This window comes from Coregonus lavaretus (genome assembly GCF_964263955.1).
Source record: "Coregonus lavaretus genome assembly, contig: HAP1_SCAFFOLD_398, whole genome shotgun sequence".
NCBI lineage: Eukaryota > Metazoa > Chordata > Actinopteri > Salmoniformes > Salmonidae > Coregonus > Coregonus lavaretus.
The window spans coordinates 236,152-248,422 of record NW_028156549.1 but is presented as its reverse complement, the minus strand read 5'-3'; the positions used below and the strand labels follow the sequence as shown (position 1 = coordinate 248,422).

Genomic DNA, 12,271 nt, shown 5'->3' with positions numbered 1-12,271 from the left:
CTAGGCTTTATGTGCGTTCCCAGGGTCCAGCATGCCCTGTTGCTTCTCCCCGCACTAGCCCGGAGATGCGTGTCCTCAGCCCGGTACCTCCAGTTCCGGCACCACGCATCAGGCCTACGGTGCGCCTCAGACGGCCAGAGTCTGCCGTCTGCCCTACGGGGCCTGAACTGCCCGTCTGCCCAAAGGCGCTTAAGCCGCCCGTCTGCCATGAGCCGTCAGAGCCGTCCGCCAGACCGGAGCCGCTAGAGCCTTCCGCCAGACAGGATCAGCCAGAGCCTTCCGCCAGACAGGATCAGCCAGAGCCTTCCGCCGGCCATGAGCAGCCAGATCCTTCAGCCAGCCATGAGCAGCCAGATCCTTCAGCCAGCCATGAGCAGCCAGATCCGTCGGCCAGCCACGAGCAGCCAGATCCGTCGGCCAGCCATGAGCAGCTAGATCCGTCAGCCAGCCATGAGCAGCCAGATCCGTCAGCCAGCCATGAGCAGCCAGATCCGTCAGCCAGCCATGAGCAGCCAGATCCGTCAGCCAGCCATGAGCAGCCAGATCTTTCAGCCAGCCATGAGCCGTCCAGCCAGGATCCGCCAGAGCCGTCCAGCCAGGATCCGCCAGAGCCAGCCAGCCAGGATCCGCCATCGAGTCCGGGGCTGTCCCTTAGCCCGATGCTGTCCCTTAGTCCGGTGCTGCCCCTTAGCCAGGTGCTGTCCCTTAGCCCGGTGCTGCCCCTAAATCCAGGTGGGGTAAGTTGGAGGGTGGTCATGTGGAGGAGGCTATGGAAGCGGGTGGTGACTAAGGTGGGGTGGGGACCACGACCAGGGCCAGAACCGCCACCGTGGACAGACGCCCACCCAGACCCTCCCCTAGACTGTATGCTGGTGCGCCCGGAGTGCGCACCTTTAGGGGGGGGTACTGTGACACTCTGGCTCCGGGACTTTTGTATTTGAGCCAGGGTGTATTTGTTTTGTGGGGTTTTGTTGTGGGGTTTTGTTGTATAGGGTGTATTCGTTTGGTTGTGTTTTGGGTGAGTTAATTGTGGTGTCGTGTGACTCCCAATCGGAGGTAACGAGTGTCAGCTGTCGGCTCGTTATCTCTGATTGGGAGCCATATTTAAACTGTTTGTGTTCTCATGAGGGTTGTGGGTTTTTGTTCCGTTTTCAGTATTTGTACTGTTGGACTTCACATTCGTCGCTTTGGTTTGTTGTTTTTGGTTGCTTTAAGTAAATAAAGTCAACATGTTCTTTTCACTCGCTGCGCCTTGGTCTCCTTCACTCCTCGACGAACGTGACATATACACATACACACACACACACACCATTACACATCACTATTATTAAAATACCAGTGGCATTAAAATAAAGGATAGTTGTAAACAAATTAATAAGAATGGCCCAAAAAATAAGTACAAAGCAATCTGCAACCCTGTGTCTGTGTGTGTGCGTGTGTGCGTGCGTGTGAATGAAAGGGTCTGTTTATCCCAGTAGTATGCATATTAGATGCAGTAGTTGGCGCACCTCTCCAATCTCTGATAGTTCTAGGTGTCTTTTGCCAGAGGTTACCTCAGCATATGTAGGCTGATGATCTGAATGATACATGGTGTGGACTGCATCATGTGGTGTACTTCTCTGAAGGACAGTGTTCTGCCCGACCCTGGAGTAGTGGGCAGTGCTGTGTTATAATATAAATAATAATGTGTTGTGATGGGCCAGGTCTAGTAGAGCTGTGTTGTGATGGGCCAGGTCTAGTAGAGCTGTGTTGTGATGGGCCGGGTCTAGTAGAGCTGTGTTGTGATGGGCCAGGTCTAGTAGAGCTGTGTTGTGATGGGACGGGTCTGGTCGTGCTGTCCTGAGGCGGGTCTGGTCTGGTAAATCTGTGCTGTGTTGGGCCTGGTCTTGTAGAGCTGTGCTGTAATAAGCCGTGTCTGGCTATTCTCTCTTGGGGATGGTGGGGGTACTGTTGTTTCAGAAGGTGGGGCGGGGGGAGTGGGGGGGGGGGGGGGGGGGGCTCTGTTGCTGAGGTGATGGGTGTGTGGGTCCCTGCCAAGTGTTGCATCCTTTAGGTCTTTGGCAAAGGTTCTGATACTGTCCTGATCAAGATGTACATTATCGTATAAATGTTCACATGTCAGAGTGGGGTGGTGAGCCGTTGAGCAGTGAGGCACAGTCCACAGTGATCTGTTGATTTATTTTTTCGATCAACTTTCCTGGGAAGTGTGGATGATGACGTTGTCGGGGGTGTCAATCCTGGTCTGACTGAGTAGCTGCATTGCACTCTCAGTTGTAGGACACCAGAACTTATACACCTGGTGTCTAGGGAATAATCTTTCCTGGACTAAGAACTTCCCATTTGAATCAATAATGATTGCAGTTGTGGGTGACTGTCTGGGTGGAGCAGACTGGGAGACTGGTATTCTGACCTGGGCTGGAGCAGACTGGGAGACTGGTATTCTGACCTGGGCTGGAGCAGACTGGGAGGCTGGTTGGCTGACCTGGGCTGGAGCAGACTGGGTGGCTGGTTGGCTGACCTGGGTTGGAGCAGACTGGTTTGCTGGTTGGCTGACCTGGGTTGGAGCACACTGTGCTGGAGCAGACTGGGAAGCAGGTAGGCTGACCTGGGCTAGAGCAGAGTGGGATGCTGGTTGGCTGATCTGGACTGGAGCAGACTGGTAGGCGGGTGCAGTGTCATCAGGCTGTGTGGTGGAGGCCATGCTGGTCTCAGGTTCTGCTTGTGTTGTACCAGGCTGGTGGACATGTTCTCTAGATGCAGAGGACATATTGACTAGCTGCTGGTTGAGGGTCTCAATGTACCTCTCTCTTTGTTCTAGCTCCTTTCTTGTTGTGCTCAGATGGTCTCTGAGGTCATCATTTGTCTGATTGAACTGTTTCATCTCTTCTTTTAGTTTCTGGACAGTGTCCTCCTCCCTCTCTTTGAATTATATGACCTCTGCTTCAATTAGAGAGAGGGTGTTGTGGAAACATTGCATAGCAGGTGTTCTTGGTGTCGTAGGCATGTCCTTGGCTTTGTCTGCTGCAGGTGAGGTAGGTAGAGGGACACTGAGGGCTTCTTGCTGTGTCACAGAGACCGTTGGGGCCTGCTTTTCTCCATCTCCCTCATTGACTTTTTCCTCAGTTTCTGAGATGAGTTTAGCTTCTGCTTTTAGGGTAGCAAACATATTCTCAAAATCCTGGAGGCTTGAATCATTGCCTTGTATCAATACAGTTCCATTATTATATAAGTTTACTGTTTAATACGTGTTGCTCTTGTCAGCTTCTTCAAAAATGCTGATCTGACATCCTTGGCTGATGCCTCTCTTTTTTGAGAAAGGGAAATTGTTGCAAATAACCCTTTTTCATATGTGCCCTTGTTTGGTATTAAATATTACATTTGCTCTTGTTTTGCAACTGGTAAGATCTGCAAACAGGCATTCATGGTTCTGTTCCATCATCAAACCTTTGAAACTTTTCTTAGCTTTCTCCGTCTGGATGTCTGGTGGGTAAACAATTTCACACAATGTTGCAATAGAAGCGTTGTTTCTTGTATTATTCTCTCTTGTGTCTTTTAGAGGACTGTTTTACTTTGATGTCATTTGTCTTCTGTCCTTATTTTGTCTTATTTTGTCTTTCTTTTCTTCAGTTAACTAGATATTCTTTGTTAGCTAGCTAGCTTCTTCCAGGAGAGTCCCTAGCAACTGCTTAGCAACTGGTAAACAATTCAGCTAGCTAAGATAACTACAGTTTTATGAAAAATAGTTACTTTTTCAAAAGCCTTTCTTCTTTGTTTGTTGCTTGTTTTGTCTCTTATTCAGTCTTGCAGTTTTCTTTTGGTTTTTTCCCGATGTACTTCACTCTAAAAACTCATTTTTTCATTAGCTGCTGCTCTATTTGAAATTTTTTGAATAGTATCTCTCTCTCTCTCTTGCCATCTCTCCCTCTCCCTCTCCCTCTCCCTCTCTCTCTCTCTCTCTCTCTCTCTCTCTCTCTCTCTCTCTCTCTCTCTCTCTCTCTCTCTCTCTCTCTCTCTCTCTCTCTCTCTCTCTCTCTCTCTCTCTCTCTCAATCGCCATCTCTCTCTCTTTCTCTCTTTCTCTCTCTCTCGCCATCTCTCTCTCTCTCTCTCTCTCTCTCTTTTCTCTCTCTCTCTCTCTGTCTCTCTCTCCAGTCTCTATCTCTCCAGTCTCTCTCTCTCTCTCTCTCTCTCTCTAGAGACTGGAGAGAGATAGACTGGAGAGAGATAGACTGGAGAGAGAGAGAGTGAGAGAGAGAGAGAGAGAGAGAGAGAGAGAGAGAGAGAGAGAGATACTATCTTACTCAAACTTGATCTTTATCCATAGATTACACATTGATTTTGGATTTTAGATTAATCCATAGATTAAAGTCCATACCAGACAATAGAATGGTTCAAGAGTGCGTCTGTTCATACCACTAAACTGTTTAATGAGCACTAGGTGGCAGTGTTTCATCGTGTTTGTTTGTAATATAGTGTGTGTTACAGTTTTTTTTTGTTTTATTTCACCTTTATTTAACCAGGTAAGCCAGTTGAGAACAAGTTCTCATTTACAACTGCGACCTGGCCAAGATAAAGCAAAGCAGTGCGATAAAAACAACAACAACACAGAGTTACATATGGGATAAACAAAATGTACAGTCAATAACACAATAGAAAATCTATATACAGTGTGTGCAAATGTAGTAAGTTATGGAGGTAAGGCAATAAATAGGCCATAGTGCAAAATAATTACAATTTAGTATTAACACTGGAGTGATAGATGTGCAGAAGATGATGTCAGTTACTTGTTGCCTGTCCAAAATTGTAATCAGTAACGTAACTTTTGGATTACCCAAACTCAGTAATGTAATCTGATTACTTTCAGTTACATTTTGATTACTGTCCCCTTAAGAGGCATTAGAAGAACACAAAAAGGATCCATCAAACGCATTTGGTGTGTCATCATAGTGGTCTCTGATTGGTGGTCATCATTTGGTGTGTCATCATAGTGGTCTCTGATTGGTGGTCATCATTTGGTGTGTCATCATAGTGGTCTCTGATTGGTGGTCATCATTTGGTGTGTCATCATAGTGGTCTCTGATTGGTGGTCATCATTTGGTGTGTCATCATAGTGGTCTCTGATTGGTGGTCATCATTTGGTGTGTCATCATAGTGGTCTCTGATTGGTGGTCATCATTTGGTGTGTCATCATAGAGGTCTCTGATTGGTGGTCATCATTTGGTGTGTCATCATAGAGGTCTCTGATTGGTGGTCATCATTTGTTGTGTCATCATAGTGGTCTCTGACTGGTGGTCCGTCCGTCCGTCCGTCCGTCCGCCCGCCCGCCCGCCCGTCCGTCCGTCCGTGCGTGCGTGCGTGCGTGCGTGTTTAACACTCTGCACCCTCAGCAGTAAAGTGAAATATTATGACTCCAGTTCTGAGAAGATGAGACTTTGTATCCCAGAGCTGATGTCTTTACAATATCCCTCCTGTCATCTGTCTGACATCACTTTCAATTTCCTTTTCAGTCTTTTTGTAGTGTAGTCCTATTCTATTACCCCAGTGATATCTGAGACGTGCTGAGAGCTAGTCACATAGTAAAGGAGACATACAGTTGAAGTCGGAAGTTGACATACACTTAGGTTGGAGTCATTAAAACTCGTTTTTCAACAACTCCACAAATTTCATGTTAACAAACTATAGTTTTGGCAAGTCGGTTAGGACATCTAATTTGTGCATGACACAAGTAATTTTTCCAACAATTGTTTACAGACTGATTATTTCACTTATAATTCACTGTATCACAATTCCAGTTGGTCAGAAGTTTACATACACTAAGTTGATTGTGCCTTTAAACAGCTTGGAAAATTCCAGAAAATGGCTTTAGACGCTTCTGATAGGCTAATTGACATTGTTTGAGTCAATTGGAGGTGTACCTGTGGATATATTTCCAGGCCTACCTTCAAACTCTGTGCCACTTTGCTTGACATCATGGGAAAATCAAAAGAAATCAGCCAAGACCTCAAAAAAAAAATTTGTAGACGTACACAAGTATGGTTCATCCTTGGGAGCAATTTCCAAACATCTGAAGGTACCACGTTCATCTGTACAAACAATAGTACGTAAGTATAAACACCATGGGACCACGCAGCCGTCATACCGCTCAGGAAGGAGACGCGTTCTGTCTCCTAGAGATGAACGTACTTTGGTGCGAAAAATGCAAATAAATCCCAGAACAACAGTAAAGGACCTTGTGAAGATGCTGGAGGAAACAGGTACAAAAGGTACTGAAAGGTCAATCAGCAAGGAAGAAGCCACTGCTCCAAAACCGCCATAGAAAAGCCAGACTACGGTTTGCAACTGCATATGGGGACAAAGATCGTACTTTTTGGAGAAATGTCCTCTGGTCTGATGAAACAAAAATAGAACTGTTTGGCCATAATGACCATTGTTATGTTTGGAGGAAAAAGGGGGTTGTTTGCAAGTCGAAGATCACCCTCCCAACCGTGAAGCACGGGGGTGGCAGCATCATGCTGTGGGGGTGATTTTCCAAGCTGTTTACAGGCATCTGGGGAGATGGCGCCGGAGAAGATGGCTGCCGTTTTACAGCCCTCTAACCAATTGTACTATAATGTGTGTTTTTTCGCGTTATTTGTAATTTATTCTGTACATAATGTTTCTGTCATCGTCTCTTATAACCAGAAAGAGCTTCTGGATATCAGGATAGCGATTACTCACCTCATATTGGACGAAGATTTTTTCTTCAACGAGTCGGACGCGAAGGATATCCTACAGACACCCGACAAGGACCAAATCCCCGTCATTCGCAGGAGAAAGAGACGGAGATATCGTGGACGTAGGTCAGGGTGCCTTGTAAGAATCCGACGGCGAGCAAGTAAACTGCCTCTTCAATCAATCCTATTAGCCAATGTTCAATCATTTGAAAATAAATTAGAAGACCTACGATTACGGTTATCCTACCAACGGGACATTAAAAACTGTAATATCTTATGTTTCACCAAGTCGTGGCTGAACGACGACATGGACAACATACAGCTGACGGGATATACGCTACATCGGCAGGAAAGAGCGGCTGACTCCGGTAAGACAAGGGGTGGCGGTCTGTGTATATTTGTAAACAACAGCTGGTGCACAAAATCAAATACTAAGGAAGTCTTGAGGTTTTGCTTGCAAACGCCATGCTCTATCAACTGAGCTACATCCCTGCCGGCCATTCCCTCCCCTACCCTGGACGACGCTGGGCCAATTGTGCGTCGCCCATGAGTCTCCCGGTCGCGGCCGGCTGCGACAGAGCCTGGATTCATAGAAAGTGTTACAAATGTTCTCCTGTCATCTTATAGGAGATCCATTCATGGATTTAGTTATGGCTTGAGAATGTGACTGGTCTACGGAGTTCTCCTTTATGTCTGTCTTTGTATGTGACAACAACTTTTCTGTATTATGTGTATTTCCACAATCAATAATCATAAACGGTACTTCACTATGAATACTTTTGACTATGTGGTTTGAAGTACTTTACCGTTATCTTGCACATACATGAAGACTACTATAGACAGAAATCAATGCAGTAATGTTTTATTAAATAAAGGCTCTGATTAAAATATAATATTAATAAAATCAGGCATTTGGCTAATTCTTCTTCCCAGAAGCTCCTCTGAATGGTTTGGAGATGGCTCTGGAGAGAGCGTGTAACACCCTGACTATGAGTGGGCGTTTACGGGACTGGGACTCCTGGGGAGCAGGGGCCGGTGTGGTTGTCAGGTCCTCCTTGGGAGGGGAAGTGGATGGAACCTCTGGAACCTCACACTCAGCATCTGTCATAAGAACATTTCATAATCAGAAAATGAATGTGTGTGTTTGTGTCTGTCCGTCTGCCTGCCTGTCCGTCTGCCTGCCTGCCTGCCTGCCTGTCTGTCTGCCTGTCTGCCTGTCCGTCTGCCTGCCTGCCTGTCTGTCTGTCTGCCTGCCTGTCCGTCTGCCTGCCTGCCTGCCTGCCTGCCTGCCTGCCTGTCTGTCTGTCTGCCTGCCTGTCCGTCTGCCTGCCTGTCCGTCTGCCTGTCTGTCTGCCTGCCTGCCTGTCCGTCTGTCTGCCTGCCTGTCCGTCTGCCTGCCTGCCCATCCGTCTGCCTGTATCTGTTGTCACTGTTTTAACAAGCTTGTCATAGGGTGATACATCAATATGACATTATCGATGCTTATCACTTACCCTGTGAAATATGAGTCTCTCTGAGACGTTTGGTAGGCAGTGCATCCTGTTTAGGGTGGCTCTTCGGTTCCCCTTTTGTCTTGAACAGCTGTTGACAAAACACATCAGGACAACTGAGCCTGTGTAAAATACAGAGTGTGCATCCCAAAAGGCACCCTATTCGCTACGTAAGGCACTACTTTTGAAAAGGGCCCATAGAGCGCTGGTAAAAAGTAGTGCACTATATAGGGAATAGGGTGCCATTTGGGACATAGCCATTGACTCTCTCCCATGTGTATTAGGATTGAATTACAGCGTCCTCACTCAACCTCCTAAAGACAATGACAACAGTATTGTTCTAATGCTGAGAGACAATAGAGGTGTAGTGAATCTGTAGGGTAAATTTCAGCCCTGCCTTAAAGAGGTAATCTCAAAACACAGAGCACCCTACCTTAATCATGATCTTTGGAAACTTATGCATTTTCGGTAGGAAACGCCACTTCCTGTTACGCAGACGCGTAATGGACTGCGTTGTAGCCCTGATTGTCCCTGATCCCTGGGTTAGCGTCGTTTCGCAGCAAATATTCCAGACACCTAGAGGTCAGAGGTCAAGAGTTCACTAATCATTATACCAACATCAAGACAGACAGATAAGCAAGCAGAGACACTTTCCCAAAGGAGACGTGGCCAAGCTTTCACACTGCAGATTTTAACACTAGTATGCATTCAAACACGGCCAACAACATACTCTAGACTACAATGAAATGTGAAAGGTCATGGCACCACAACATACTCTCCAGACTACAGTGAAATGTGAAAGGTCATGGCACCACAACATACTCTCCAGACTACAGTGAAATGTGAAAGGTCATGGCACCACAACATACTCTCCAGACTACAGTGAAATGTGAAAGGTCATGGCACCACAACATACTCTCCAGACTACAGTGAAATGTGAAAGGTCATGGCACCACAACATACTCTCCAGACTACAGTGAAATGTGAAAGGTCATGGCACCACAACACACACAACAGTAAGAGAGGTGTGAGACGTACTTTCCGTCTGTGTCGGAGGCAGCAGCGTAGTGGAGCGGGGTGCAACCCCTTTTATCCAGATCGTTCACACTGGCCCCAGACCCCACCAAGGCAAACAGACACTGGTAGTTACAATTGGCTGCCGCATAATGCAGAGGACTCCTAGAAGAACGCACAGAAACCATTCAACATCAACAACAGAAACAGCTTATTGGAGCTGTAAAACATTTACATTTTACGTCATTTAGCAGACACTCTTATCCAGTGCGACTTACAGGAGCAATTAGGGTTAAGTGCCTTTCTGCAGGGCACATAGATTTTTCACCTAGTCGGCTAGGGGATTCGAACCAGCAACCTTTCGGTTACTGACCCAACGCTCTTAACCGCTAGGCTACCTGCCGCCCAATATATCCCATAATAATTCCTATATGCCCCTATACTATATTCCCCATTATCATAAAGATCACATATGAAAGTTATTTGATGCCACAGACAGACCTTCCGAAGCTGTCCTTTCTGTTGAAGTCTGCCCCTGTGTTGAGCAGCAGATTCAGACAGTCCAGGTTCCTGGTAACAAGATATCAAGTTCAGAAAGGCTCTCGTACATCTGAGCTATCAGGTGAATGGTAACAAGATATCAAGTTCAGAAAGGCTCTCGTACATCTGAGCTATCAGGTGAATGGTAACAAGATATCAAGTTCAGAAAGGCTCTCGTACATCTGAGCTATCAGGTGGATGGTAACAAGATATCAAGTTCAGAAAGGCTCTCGTACATCTGAGCTATCAGGTGGATGGTAACAAGATATCAAGTTCAGAAAGGCTATCGTACATCTGAGCTATCAGGTGGATGGTAACAAGATATCAAGTTCAGAAAGGCTCTCGTACATCTGAGCTATCAGGTGGATGGTAACAAGATATCTAGTTCAGAAAGGCTCTCGTACATCTGAGCTATCAGGTGGATGGTAACAAGATATCAAGTTCAGAAAGGCTCTCGTTCATCTGAGCTATCAGGTGGACGGTAACAAGATATCAAGTTCAGAAAGGCTCTCGTTCATCTGAGCTATCAGGTGGATGGTAAAAAGATATCAAGTTCAGAAAGGCTCTCATACATCTGAGCTATCAGGTGGATGGTAACAAGATATCAAGCTCAGAAAGGCTCTCGTACATCTGAGCTATCAGGTGGATGGTAACAAGATATCAAGTTCAGAAAGGCTCTCGTACATCTGAGCTATCAGGTGGATGGTAACAAGATATCAAGTTCAGAAAGGCTCTCGTACATCTGAGCTATCAGGTGGATGGTAACAAGATATCAAGTTCAGAAAGGCTCTCGTACATCTGAGCTATCAGGTGGATGGTAACAAGATATCAAGTTCAGAAAGGCTCTCGTTCATCTGAGCTATCAGGTGGACGGTAACAAGATATCAAGTTCAGAAAGGCTCTCGTTCATCTGAGCTATCAGGTGGATGGTAAAAAGATATCAAGTTCAGAAAGGCTCTCGTACATCTGAGCTATCAGGTGGATGGTAACAAGATATCAAGTTCAGAAAGGCTCTCGTACATCTGAGCTATCAGGTGGATGGTAACAAGATATCAAGGTCAGAAAGGCTCTCGTTCATCTGAGCTATCAGGTGGATGGTAACAATGAGAACCTGAAAGAAAAGAGAAACCCGTACACTGCTCTTGCTAGTATCACTGTTTTTATAATGCTACTAAAAGCAATAATAAAAAGTGATACTAGCAAGAGCAGTTTGCAGGCTTCTCTTTCAAGAAGATATAAAGACAATTTAGACCAGAGCTCAAGTCAATACCACCATGGCATGGAACCACATTATACAGAAATGATACCGCACTAATGATCTATACGATTTTTTAAATAACTCTAAACAATACTGCTAAACCATGTGAAATGTAAGAGTGTGAATATGTGTTTGTTCTTTCTGGTGGCTTTCCAGTTCATGAACTAAATATTCCTTGGTGTAAAGCCTGGACCAGTCCACTCACCCTCCAGCTGCTGCAGCATGTAAACAGGTCCTTCCAAAGTCGTCAGGGGTGTCTATATCAAAGCCTGATGAGAGGAGCTTCCGACAGCAGTCAGAGAACCCACTGAGAGCAGCCAGGTGGAGGGGGAACATCCCATGGACGCCTCGCCTGCAACACATTTTTACATTTTAGACTTTAAGCAGACACTCTTATCCAGAGCGACTTACAGTTGATTCAGCTAAGATTGGAAACAGCACCACATCACAGTCCTCATTAAACCCCACAGCAGATCAACACATCAGCATGCTGCAATGCCCTGTCTTTCAACCCCCCACACACCACAATGTGTTGAGCATAGTCTCCAAGCGGCAATTCGGTCAATGACAGAATTGCAGATGCATGTTGCATTATTGCTGGAAACTGTGTGTGTGTGTGTTCTCACTTGGCTGTGTCAGCTCCGTTCGTGATGAGTGTATTGATGAGTAACTCATGGCCGTAGCGAGCAGAGATGTGCAGGGGTGTGTTTCCATTCTTATCTTCACAGTCGATCTCAGCACCTACAGAACACACACACACACAGACACACACACACAGACACACACACACAGACACACACACACACACACACACATACACACACACAAACACACACACACGTCAACCACTTGACCCAAGAGGCATCATGAAGCATCATGTTCAACCACATTGCAAGTAACATTGCTCTGTGCCAGTGAATCATGGTTTGAAGACTAAAGACAATGCTGAAGAGCCTACTGGTTCATATATATTCAGTTGAGAGCATTCACAGCGACTCACCATTCTGGATGATGGCTTGAGATCTGGAGAAGCGTCCGTGGATGGCCGTCATGTGGAGGGGGGTCTTTCCATCTGCAGATAGAAAGACAAAGATGGTTCACACGGCAGTCTGTGCTGCTGACCACAGGCAAAATCAAACACGTATTGGAGGAGCGCTTGATGGCATTTAGTTTGCATTGTTAGGCCTATTCCATTGGTATTTGAATGTAGACCAGGGCCAAATACTAAGCCATGTGCTGCGTCAGTGTGTGCGTCCC

General features: G+C 46.1%; 1 long non-coding RNA gene across 1 annotated transcript; it reads right to left on the bottom strand.

The window, feature by feature from the left end:
• Positions 1-11,330: 11,330 nt before the first annotated feature.
• LOC311126207 lies at positions 11,331-12,046 on the bottom strand. The gene is made up of 3 exons (XR_014612970.1): positions 12,015-12,046; positions 11,641-11,755; positions 11,331-11,366 (listed from the first exon to the last, which is right to left on the bottom strand). It is a non-coding gene; the product is annotated as an uncharacterized lncRNA (long non-coding RNA).
• Positions 12,047-12,271: the final 225 nt, after the last annotated feature.